Genomic DNA, 12,696 nt, shown 5'->3' with positions numbered 1-12,696 from the left:
CCCATGGCTCTGTGAGGACTGAGCCATCTTCTACCTGTCTGGCAAGGACCTAATGCTGAGGCACATTTTTTTTCCATCTTTTTCAGTTAGGGAAACCCCGTTACTTGGGTGGATCCAGACAAAGTGGATTTCCATCCTTGGATTTTGTGCCCACGCCTCTGGGTCACCTTGTCTCCCTTGGCAACAGCGGCTGCTGTTTTGCTCGTGGGCAGAAAACTAAAGGCCATGTCTTGGGGAGGTGGCTAGCTGGCCTCACACGGGTGATAGCGGTGTGTCTCTGAGTCCCATAGGTTGTGGGGTTGCTTGTCAAATTGTCTGCTCTCTCCTCACAGCTTTTTATAATGAGGTCTTTGGAAAACTGACAAAGGGAAATGTTTCACCTAGCTATCCCACTGTGGGTGTGCGGTGGGGCCCTGGGTGCTTAAAAGTACCCTACAAGATCTGGACTTCACAGTGTAAGCAACCCTTTGTCTAAGGAGATTTTCTCCAGCTTGTTTTGGCTAATACAAGGTCATGAGCCGCAGCAGCACTGTTTAGCAGTTAGAGCTGTGTATTGGAGCCCACCAGACTGCATGCGTTCTTCTGTTACTCCGGCTCTAACTTATCTCAGTGATCAAGAGAGCTGGAGTGATACAGGCTTACTGGTTTCAAGAATGTCAAAGAGACTGGTGCCAAAGCAGTGGTAAGAGCCTGATTTAGATACACCAGTAGAGGGGCTATCAGGATTCTCTGAGGTCTGGCAGGATGGTCAGAACTTTGATGAGTTGTGTAATAGCATCCTCCCTGTCATCTACTATCCTTCTTGAGTACCTGAGTCCAGCTGCAGGTATCTTCCTGGCCAGTTTATAAGAATAGAGTGATAGCATTTGCCAACGAGAGGCAGAGAAGGTGTGTGTATGTTCTATCAGGGAGAAGGAGCCAGGCACACTTAAAAATGACTTTTCTGATGGACACAGATAATTTGTATTTCTACCAATGGGACCCATGCTGTGGCCCACTTGTTGAGGGCTGGACCAAGCTTAAGACCTTATTTGTTTGGAAGGAAATTCAGGCTTTCTTGTGTTGGAGCACCAAGTCCAGAGGAAAGTGGCGGACTCGAACCAAACATAAGGTCTGACACATACCTTTCTGTGCATCTGTTCTTTTGGTGTGGCCTCCTCCTGCTATCTGCCTGGACTTTGCCAGGCTGGTCTCACCGTAACATTTCTTTCTCAGGCTTCTGGGGACAGACCAGGGGTGCAAGAGTGGTAGCTTTAACACCCTCTCCATTTCAGCATCTCCTGTCCTCTTTGCTCTCAGTTGCAGCTCAGAGCACCATTCTTGTGTGGCCCATTGGAACCCAGCTCACTTGCAAGCACCCATCCTCTCCTTTCTCTTGTTAAGCTCGATTAGAGGAGTTCTGCACCAAGGCAGGAAAGAGAAGGAGTCTGCAGGACACTGGGTAGTGGACGTGGGGCTGGCTTAGAGCTATGGCTGAATGTTAGGAGCCAAGGAGCCACTTGACCTTCAAACTTAGGAGCCATTTGGAACCTTCGAACTTGCTCCTTGCACCCAGGAGTTGAATGATTGGGCTCAGTATGTGTTGAAGACCGTCCCTTGCTCACAGTTCCTAATCAAATGTTACAGGATGGGATTTTGTGGATTCATAGGTATAGGCCCCTCCCATGTCTGAGTCAGTATTCGGGGAAGTGGGGGAGGATGTGGAGATAAACTTGAGATGGTCCCTGCCTATGACAAGCTTACACTTGAGTAAGGAAAACATCAACAGGACATTATTTGTGTCTATTTCTTTCTTATTCCCAGCCATCAGGAGGAATATGAGCTCTAGTATGGAGTGATATTTTTGGGGGGCGAGGGGGATTATGATATGTTTTTTAAATATTTAGAGGTCACTATGTTAGATAACAAAGTAAGCATGGCCATCTGTTTTCCCCAGAAAAAAAGCACAGAATTCAGGTCCTAAATCTTGTTGTTTTAATACCTGGATGGATTTAGCAGTTCACTTGATGTCTCAGAGCCTTCTTGTTGGCACCTGTAAAATCGGGATGAGGTAAAGCCTGTGGAAGTGTTTTGTAAACCAGAAAGTTTGACAGATGTGTTTTATATTTAGATGTCTCTGTGTATCATCCATTCATTACTAAATTATTCAGTCATTTATGAAATACCTACTATGATGAGCAGGGCAGGGCACCTGTTCTCAAGGGCCCCCCTGTCTAGAGTGGGAGACAGACTTGCCCAAAATATAGGCCATGAGCTGCAGCCAAAGGATGTACAAAATGCCCAGGGATGTGGGGGACAGACCATTACTTCTCTGGGAAGAGGTGGGGAGAGGAGGGAGGGGTCAATGCAAGGTGGAAAACCAAGAGGACAGGAGTTATAATCCAGAGGAGGAGGTTTCTGGACCGTAGTACAGTCATGGGAACTTTTGGGTTCTGGTGTTAGTTGCCTACAGGACTGAGAATGTCTTTATCTTCCTCTTGTTCCTAAATGGAGTGCTGCTATGAATATGTACCCTCCTAGTCTGCACCAGAAGACCAGCGACTTGGGTTCAGTATTTTATGCCACTGTAAAGTGTTCTCCCTTTGAAATAAAAAAGGAGTTAGTATGGCAAACCTGAAATTCAAGTTTCCTTGGTGGAAACGGTGACTTAGGATGTATTAGCTCAGAATATAACAGACCACGGCGATAAGAAGTGGGCAACTTGGAGGTGATGGTGGATGCTCAGAATTTTTGAGTTTTGGTGTACCGTAACTTTTCATTTCTCTGGTTAACACTTGCCAAAAAATAAATCTTTTAAACCTGAATTTCTACAGAGACATAAGAGCCTTTAATAATGTATTTTTAAAAGTCTTTGCAAGGATATAAAGGTTTAAATGACAATTCTAATAATAGAAAAAGCCAATGAATACATTAGTCGGTTCCTTCTGATGAGAAATGGAAGCAGCTGACGGTATAGAGAGACTGGCTTGAGCTTATCACATCAGGAATCCAATTAAAATGAGTTTTTGAAAAATAAATATTGGTTCAATAATGTAAATTTGTAATTGCTATGTTATTCTAATGGAAATAAAATTAACACGATTTAATGGACTGAGCGACCATTAATTTTCACTTGTTAACTTATGGGGAGATTTCTAAATGCCATTGTTTGCACAATGCAGCCGTGTCTCTGTACGAGCTCCTTTAGGAAATAAATAGAACCAAGAAGTGCCGGCTTTATTTATTGAAGTATAGTTGATCTACAGTGTTGTGTTAGTTTCAAGTGTACAGCAAAGTGATTCAGTCTTATATATGTCTGTCCTTCTTCAGACTCCTTTCCCTTATAGTTTATTACAAAATATTGCATACAGTTCCATGTGCAAGACAGTAGGTCCTGGTTGCTTATCTGTTTTATATATTGTAATGTGTATCTGTTAATCCCAGATTCCTCATGTATCCCTCCCTCCCCTTCCCCCTTTGGTAGGCACAGGTTTGTTGTCTAGGTCTGTGGGTCTATTTTTGTTTTCTGTGTAAGTTCATTTGTATCGTGCTCTTAGACCACATGCAAAAGTGATATCATATGATATTTATCTTTCTCTGGCTCACTTCAGTTAGTCCGGTAACCTCTAGGTCTATCAACGTTGCAAGTGGTGCTTGCTTTAAGACTTGAAGTCTGACTTTATTACCTCATCTATTTTCCCACCTTATTTACCCCTCCCCCAGCCTCTGGTAAGCGCAGTTAAGTTCTTGAAAGTGGAATGCCGCTTTTTCAATCAACAAAGCTCATGAATAGTTCTAATTAACTTTTGTCCTTGTCTCCTTTGATGTATTGACCTATTTTAAAAAAAAAGAATTCGCCCTGCCCCCTTCCCAGATCCACATCTGGTTTTACAGTCTGCCCAGAAAGGCTGCTGATGCAGGGCCTGGGAGGTTTAGCAGCCTTTTGCAGACACGAATGTCCCCTGCAGTGGTGGATGGGACTAGTTCTTCCCCAGGAGGGCTGGGCATCATCTATTGACCATTGACAGGTTCCTGGGCCACGGAGCCTTCAATCTTCAGGTGCCGTGGTTTCTGGAAACAGTTGGAAGTTGCCATAGTAAACCTACCTTGCAGAAGTTTGGTTTCTAATTTTACCGAATTCCAGATTTTAAAACAAAGATCCAAGAGCACTCGTCCAGTTCATGCGTGCTGCCTTAGCGCACCTAACAGGTGCCAAAACCTGTTTCCGGTAGCAGGAACACACCAGTGCACGAGGCAGATGCCGTATCCTGCCCTATTGTAGCCTCGGGTCCACTGGCTGCTGAACACTGGTCCTTTGGAATTGTAAGAATCATGCGTGTGTTCACTCTGCTTAACTTGTAAATACTGTTTTCTTAATGCCAGAGAACCAAATTCCCCAAGCCCTGCAGTTTATTGAGTCCTGATGAGAGAGAGAGAGAGAGAGAGAGAGAGAGAGAGAGAGTGTAACGTTACTCTTTGTTTTGACTTAATTAACAGTTTTAGAAATAACAAATCTAGAGCACAAGTCACACTATCCGTTGTGATTATCTGAGGCCTCTGCTGTAAACAGCAGCCTGCCACCGTGGCACACTGCTGCAGGGTGTTTTGACAGAGAGACTCGGCTTAAAATGAAAACACAGTAGAAGCCTATTAATTAAGAAGTTTGTCTAATTCTGGACTAGGCTGAAGTTTGTTTAGCAGGCCTTTTCTCCCCATAAATGCTGTCAAGAAAAATTAGTCATGAACAAACTTTTGGGAGTCATTTTGGAGGCAGGAGTCAACAGACCTGGGTAAGTTCTAGATTTTAACTCTGTTTCTAATTAGCTGTGTGACCTGGGCCAAGTCACTGACCGTCTCTGGTCCTCAGATGTTCACAACTGGGAAATGGGCTACCTGAGCTGTATCAGAGATTCTAACTCTAAAGTGGTTTCTATGCAAGCATCTTAGAAGCATCCCTTTGCATGCATCCGCTTGATCACTAAACCACAGATCTTTCTTAATTATTAATGTCCTAAGTCCCTGTTAGTCTCGTGCCAATGAATTTCCCTAGTTGAAAGTAAGAAAACTATAATTCAGCTTTTAATTTTAGTTGTTTCCCCCTCTCTGTCCTCCCTGCCTCTCCTTTGCCCTGTGAGTCTAAATCAGTGAAATTTAACTACAAAGGAATATAAAAATAACTGAATACAAGGATAACACCATGAAGGCTGAATGTTTTGAGATGCAGTGAGCAGTTTTTCTTTTGTTGCTATTTTTGGCTATCCTCAGAGCAGGAAGTTTACTTAAACTAATGACCACAATTGCCTAAAAATGGTTAAATGTGAGAGGTAGGCATTATAGAGGATACCTGTGGAAAATGTTTGCTCATATGTCAGAGTTTACCCAGGAAGCTTTCTTTATTTATTTTCAAGCATCTATATAAAGAAAGGCTATACTTGATTGCGTAAGCATGCGCCTCTTGTTGCGGGGTGGGCATGGAGGTTACAAGTTGAAACCCCAGCTAAGAAATGAAAAGTGAGTTTCCCCCGAAATAATAGTACTTTTTCTGTATCACACCGGCTCTCCGTGCTTACATCTGGCAGGTTTTTCTCCTGACAGCTTTGTTGGGAGTTTAGGACTGGGGTATTGTTTAAGAAACCTTGGGTCAAGGTTTGCCTTTGAATTCTATGACATTATCAGTCTTTTGGCTTTCCCCACTCACGCTCGCATCACAGACCGCCAGGCCTAGTTGTAGCTCTGGGGTGTCACCTTTTTTTTCTTTTTCTTTGAGACTGGGCTTTTGAAAATAGTAATGCTTTTTGGGTGTGTGTTTTTTAAAGGTCTGTTTTTACGGCTGTCACAGCTCAAAAATGCCAAAAGGCATTTTTTCCTTAAAAAATCACCTCTGGGCTAAGCCCAAATGTGGAGTAATGGATCCAGAAAGGACTTTTTGAATAGTTACAAGTGGCTGAAAGCAGGCCCTGGTGATGGAAGCTGGGTTTTTCCTTTTGTTTCAAATGTTCCTCATTGTAAATTCTCTCACACCCTCGTTGAATTCAGGCTCAAGGTGAGTCTTGTTTCTCTGTGTGCCTGGAAGGGCAGGGTGAGTGACCTTATTTTGTCCCCCCTTAAGATGTTGTGTGTACCCTTTTATCTCTACCCAAAGATTCTTAAAATGTTGCCTGGGGAGCAGGGGTTCAGGGCGTGAGTAGGCTGGAAGACCACAGTCATCAAGCATGAACAAAGGGCTCTGGAGTCTGACAAACCTGGGTTTGAGTTGGCCAGTTACTGACCATGTGGCAGCCTTGGGGACATCTGCTTCCATTGATGAAGCTCCACTTTCCTCATCTGTGTAATGGGCATGGGCCTGCCTGCCTCCTGTAAATCAACACAGGATATAAGAGAGAGCATGCACTTGGCTGGTATTTGTGGCTCACAGCACATAGTAGGTGCTTTCTAAACATTCACTTTTCCCCTTTCAAGGACGGAGGTGGGGTTGACTGATGGTGTTGGTAGATTCCAGTAAGGGATCCTGGCCCCTCCACTCGTTCTCGGGGCTCACTGTTTGGAGACCCCCTGTGGATGCAGTAAAAGAATCTGCCTCCAGCTCATATTCACCAAGAGGCCACAGTCTCACTGATTGCTGATGCAGGGCTTGGCAGGCTATTCAAAGAGAAACAATTCGTATTCTTAGGTGGTTCTCCCCTCCCCACTCCTGTCCTCCATCATCATTTTTAAAACTGTTTGGCTGACTAAAAATAATAGTATTGAAAACAAACTTTGATGAATCAGTGCTCCTGGCGTGGGGGGTGGGTGTAAGATCCTGAAGAAGAAATGCCGTGACTCACGGGCCTGTCACCGATAGCCTGCCCATCCATGTGTGGAAGTGTCTGTTGTTTACTCTTGCTGGTGTGTTTTGGAGGCCTGGTTGGAAGGCAGTTCTGGCTCCAGGCACCCCCTCACCAGTTGCTTGGTTGTCAGGTGAGAATGTTCAGTCCCGGAAGCTCATGGCTCCAAAATGACCCAGACATGGACGGTGGTACCTTTGGCTGCCCTCTAGGTGTGTCAGGGGGCTCACACTTAGTGCACCATCCTTTGCACATCCTTCTGGATGTGGTCCTTTCCACGGGGTAGAGCTGTGGGCCCAGGGATGGCCCGTGTAGAGCCTGCACTTCCTTGTTTCAGATGGTATACTGGGTCTCGACCCTTCCGTTCCCAGCCCCCGTGATCTTGAGCCTGCTTCCAGGTCCCAGGTGGGCTCTTCCCCAGGTCCATCTGCCTAAGGAAGGGAGACTGTGTTGACCCTGGGCTGATGACGTGGGTCATGCTGGGAGATGGAGAAATTGGATGAAATTCAGCCTTGGGGTGTCTGCACGAGTGTACAGGAAGCCCCTCTAAGTGGGGGGTGATGACAGGAATGGGCTGGGATTCAGGGTCAGTTCTCCTGGAATTCTCTCACCAGTTCCACTGTGAAACCCAAGGGGTCAGAGAACTCTACATTCAAACCTGGGCTCCCAGGTTGTCTTAAGGTCCTTGTCAATATGATAGAACATATTCTGTTTGTCGGTCTGTTACCTTGATTCTCTCTTTTATATATGACATATTAGATGTGCAACTGCATAGTTCCTCCCGCTCTCAGACCGTTTGATGGTGGAGGCAGTCCTGTTTTTCTGGCCATCCTCTCAGTGGGCTTCCCTGGTGGCTCAAATGGTAAAGAATCTGCGTGCAGTGTGGGAGACCCGGGTTCAATCTCTGGGTTGGGAAGATCCCCTGGAGAAAGGAATGGCAAGCCACTCCAGTATTCTTGCCATTCCAGAATCCCATGAACAGAGGAACCTGGTGGGCTATAGTCCATGGCTTTGCAAAGAATCAGACATGACGGAACGACTAATACTTTTTCTCTGTTATAGAGCCACAACTGAGGCCCCACTCAGGTGGCACCATTATATGGAAGATTGTGGGTGTTTCTATAGGCAGGGGTGATTTCCCTCACCTTGAACTCAGATCACAGTGAATGAAGTGCAGGTCAGGGATGGGTGGTGTGTATGGCAGCTGCCTATCCGAAAGGCAGAGTGAAGAGCCCAACCCCCGCTAGAGCAGTTGGTTGGTGGCTTCATTTATTGGGCATTGACTTTGTGCTGGGCCTCAGGAGAGAGAGAGAGATGCGGAGATAAAGCCCTGTCTCTGAACTGTGCAGAGGCTAAAAGGGACAGTGACTGCAGCTACAGTGGGCTCGTGGGAAAGACACTTCCAGGTTGAATAAAGCAGTGTTGGGGATCCCAGAGAAGGAGCAGCTTGTTTCTGAGGGACTCAGAAGGCTTCACAGAAGAGATGATGCTCCAGCGAGACTTTGAAGGGTGGATAGGAGTGTGGGAGTGAAGGGAAGGCTGAGTGCAGCACTGGCCAGACAGAGCGTGGAAGGGCCTGGCGTCTGGGGTGGGGAGGCCAGAACGTGGAAGAGGGCGTGGCCAGAGAGGAGTCTGAGAAGGAGGTTGCCAAGGGTTTCATTCGGCCAAGCTTAGTGTTTGGACCTTGCTCCGTAAAGCACCCAGGAGATTTTAAAGTACGGGAGTGGCAGGGCAGGAGCCACCGTTCCAGTCGCGTTTCCTCGCCTCCCCCAGCCCGTGGCTGGTAAGAGCAAGTTTTCTGCCCGAGTTATCCAGGTCAGAGTCATAATCCCTTACACCACCATGTGGACAGCTTTAGGCTATGTCTGGACCAGGGTGAAAATAGTGTTTTGTTCGCCGGCAGGAGAGAAGACGGGTTGTACAGCCAGGAGGGCTCTGGGAGCCCAAGTGTTCAGGTAATTAGCCAGTGAGTCATGCCAGCCTCTTGACATGGATTCCTTGGGAAATTAAGCAGAGTGTCGCTGGGCTCCATGCAGAGGCCTGTTCTCCCCAAGCAACGGCCCCGACGTCAGATCCCAGCCTCTCTTTGGGTTTCCCTGTGCCTGGCATGGTGTCTTTGTGTGGAATGTCTCTGGTCAGTGTTTTAAATTTCTTCATTGACGATCGTCTAGGTCGGGCTTTCCAGTTCCAGACCACACTGCAATCAGTAAAAATGCCTAAGTTCTCTACTTCAGACTCATCAGATGCTCTCATGTATTAAAAACAGATTACATTCCTTAGTAAGAGAGTGAAATGGGGTAAGTTCATATATTTCATCACAAGGGCAAGCAGAAATCTTGGTAACCATGCATACAATTTACCTCATCTGTTCAGGGTCAGCTTTTTTGTTGTTGTTGCTGTTAATTGAAGTTTATAGGTTTTTAGAAGTTAAAAGTTTTGTGTCCATGGACAGGTTCTTAGTTCATGGACCATTTTTGAGAACCCTGATAGAGACCTGTTGCTGAAATGGCAGCCTGCTGCGATGGAGCTCTCTGGGCTTGCATTCAGGAGACCCAGGTTCAAATCCCTGCCTTCCCCCTTCCTGCTTTGGTGACTCTAGACCAGTCACCTGATTTTTTTTTGAGCCTCCCTTTCCTCATCAGTAAAATGAGAAACACGATGCCTCCTTTGATAGGATGGTGGTTGTTGATGGAGATGAGCTATGTATTAATGAATGGCGCTCGTGGTAAAGAACTCGCCTGCCAGTGCAGGAGACATAAGAGACCTGGGTTTGATCCCTGGATCGGGAAAATCCCCTGGAGAAGGACATGGCAACCCACTCCAGTATTCTTGCCAGGAGAATCCTGTGGGTGGAGGAGCCTGGCGGGCTGTAGTCCATGGGGTCATAAAGAGTTGGATACAACCGAAGCAACTTAGCATAGCATATGTATTGAAAGATCTTTGCAGACTATAGAGTATTATGCAGTGTTACTCGTTCTTTCTTTCTTTTTTAAAAAAATATTTGACTGATTGATTTGGCTGCACCAGGTCTTAGTTGTGGCATGTGAACTCTTACTTGTGGCGTGTCAGATCTGGCTCCCTGACCAGGGGTCAAACCCAGGCCGCCTGCATTGGGAGCATGGAGTCTTAGCCACTGGACCACCAGGAAAGTCCCCACTCATTATTTCCTTATGAAGCGCAGGTCTATAGTATTGTTAAAAACCCTTCCTCACAGAGATGGAGTTAAGGCTTCCAAGTTCACACGTACATTTTCACAGAGACCTTAGAGAAAAACCTTAATGATACACAGAATTCAACAGGAGTATGATCTTAGGGCGTGCGTACCATTAGTGGGGGATTGGGGGGGAGGAGGGGCATGGGTCTGGTTCCAGAAGCTTAAGTGAGTTGGTGCTTATGGTCTTGTCTGAGGATTTGGGTCAGTCGTGCTGAAATGTGGCGGATCACCTGAGCTGTCTCACTGGGAGTGATTCTGGTACATGCAGCGTGGACTGGGTGCTGACTATGTGCCAGACACCAAGGTGGGCCATTCATCAGTTGGTTGGTCTTCTTTACCCATCTTCTGGGAAGGATGAGTTCCCAGTGTTTATAGAATAGGAGGCTCAGGCTTTGAGGAGTCAGCAGCAGCCTAGCAATCTGAGTTCAGGCCTCTCATTCCCAGCTGTCTGCCCCAGGGCTCCCCAAAAAGGGGCTACTGTTCTCCTTTTTATAAGAAAACCCATGAAATTGCTTAGCAAAGTTGCTGTAGGTCTCATGATAAGAGATGGAGCTGGATTTGCCTCTGAAGCTCTGTCCCTTTTAGAATCTAGGGTGACCAAAGAATTCGTTAAATTCTAAGGACACTTCTAAGAGTGAAAAGGGGGCAGTGCTGTTATCAGTGATGGCCAGAAACTGATGTCAACCTGGACTATCTAGGCAAACCTGGAGAGGTAGTGCCACCCTCTAAGCCACCCTGCCTCTGTGCCAGTGATCACGATACCTGGCCAGAGTAACTGGGAGGGTCCATCAATCGCTTCCTCTGCCACTGCTAAAGTGTCAGGCAGGGACTGTCTAGATCGTTTACTACTGTTCTGAGTGAGGTGACTTGTCTAAGATCATTCAGTAAGTTGGCAATGTAACATAATTTAAAACTGGATGAGACCTTAGAGATAATCTACAATAGTCAAATTAACACTAGCGCTTACTTAGCTGCAGTGGGAGCTGGGGAACCTTTGGCTTCACTGATGGCCACTCTGAAGGGAAGGACAAGAAGCAGGAAGTGGAGATGGGGGTGTGTCCAGGGGACGTTGGGGTGGCAGCGAGGGGGTGGTAGGGTGTTCACTTGGCTCTAGAACATATGCATCCTCATCAAGACATGTCCCTTTGGAAAGCAGGAGATGCCCCCAGGTCCAGTGCAGCTGAGATGGGATTTCATGTCCAGGAGTGAAGTCTTCTGTGAGCTGACTTCTCCTGCTTCCTGCTCCATTTTCATTAAGGTTTCCAAGATACTACTGGCTGGGAGCTGTGGGGGTTTAGTGGATCAGTCTTCTGCTGAAGAGTTTTGGAAGGCTTTGGGGAAGGAATTAAAAATAAGAGCAAGCATACCTTTTCTTTCTCTTTGATGGTGGTAAATGCATGGAATGTACCAGGGTGCGTGGCCCTAAGTAACCCTGTCTGCCAGTGGAATCTCATGGAGAACATGGGAAGACTTTGCATCTTTCACTCCTGCCTCGTGTTCACAGGCTTCGTTTCTGTGATCATCCAAGCCTCATTCTTCCTCTCTTGCCCCAGATAATCTGTTGGAAGCCTAGAGAGGGGGCTTGAGTTCTCTATTCCCTCCAACCAGACTGTTTTGCTGTGGGCAAGGCCCTGTCTGATGAGCTCCAAGGAGAGCAGCTGGAGTGTTGAAGAGGACCAGTTACAGGCTGAGAGAAGCCAAGTGTAAATTCAAACCGAACTTAGCACTTGCTTGGAGAACTTCAGCTGATACTGTGCCCCTCTAGTCAACACCCTTTGTGGCTGCACTGTTTCTTATAAATAGAGCAACATGCATTTCCCTTTTTTTTCTTTTTTACCCCACAGACACAAGCAGGCATGTGTGTGGGTGAGGATGGGCCGGGAATATTAATTATTTATGTTCCAGTTCATTGGAGAGTCAGCGTGGGAACTAGGCCCTGGGCTTCATGGAGATGACTAGGCCATCGTGTGGGTAAGACTGGAATCCGCTTTTGTGTTTCCTGAATTCAAGCTGTCCTCACCATCACCACCCTCTCCTCAGCCGAGGCCCCCGCTTTCTCATGCCTGGATTCTGCAGTAAGCCAGCCAGCTCCTTTGCTCTCCGATCTACTCCATATTGTGATCAGGGGCCAGACTCACTGTCTGAGGATGCTTGGGCTGCAAGTAACCTGAAACTCAGCTAACAGCTTCACCACTTAGAGGAGGGGGCTTATTACCGCCTCTAAGACGTCTGGAGGCAGGGTGGTGTCAGGCACCTGCAGGACTTGGGAGCCTTCCGTCTTTCTGCTCTGCCATCTCCAGCTTTCATGATCCACTGACGATCACAGCTGTTCCAGGTGTTCCCCTCTTTACACGGTTGCATCCAACAGCAGGAAAGGCTGCTTCTCCTTGGGGGTCTCTTTATCCAGGAAGGAAACCTTTCCCAGAACCCCTCTTGGATCTCACTGGCCAGTATTGTGTTCCATGCAGCCAGTGGCAGAAATTAGACTGTAACAAGTCCCTCAAAGTCAAAGACCCAGGCTGTTTCCTTGGCTCACTGTGGTACTCAGTACCTGCTCTTGTTGTTCAGTAACTCAGTTGTGTCTGACTTTTTGACCCCACGGACCGCAGCATGCCAGGCTTCCCTGTCCATCACCAACTCCTGGAGCTTGCTCAAACTCACGCCTATTGAGTTGGTGAT

The 12,696-nt window shown here is 46.8% G+C and overlaps 1 protein-coding gene across 1 annotated transcript in view; it reads left to right on the top strand.

The window, feature by feature from the left end:
* Positions 1–12,696, top strand: part of SMAD3 (SMAD family member 3) — a 127,520-nt gene that overhangs the window by 2,500 nt on the left and 112,324 nt on the right. The window lies entirely within an intron of this gene.

The sequence above is a fragment of the Bison bison genome, unplaced genomic scaffold (genome assembly GCF_000754665.1).
Source record: "Bison bison bison isolate TAMUID 2011002044 unplaced genomic scaffold, Bison_UMD1.0 scf7180017864034, whole genome shotgun sequence".
Lineage (NCBI taxonomy): Eukaryota > Metazoa > Chordata > Mammalia > Artiodactyla > Bovidae > Bison > Bison bison.
This window is presented reverse-complemented; position numbering and strand designations above follow the sequence as displayed.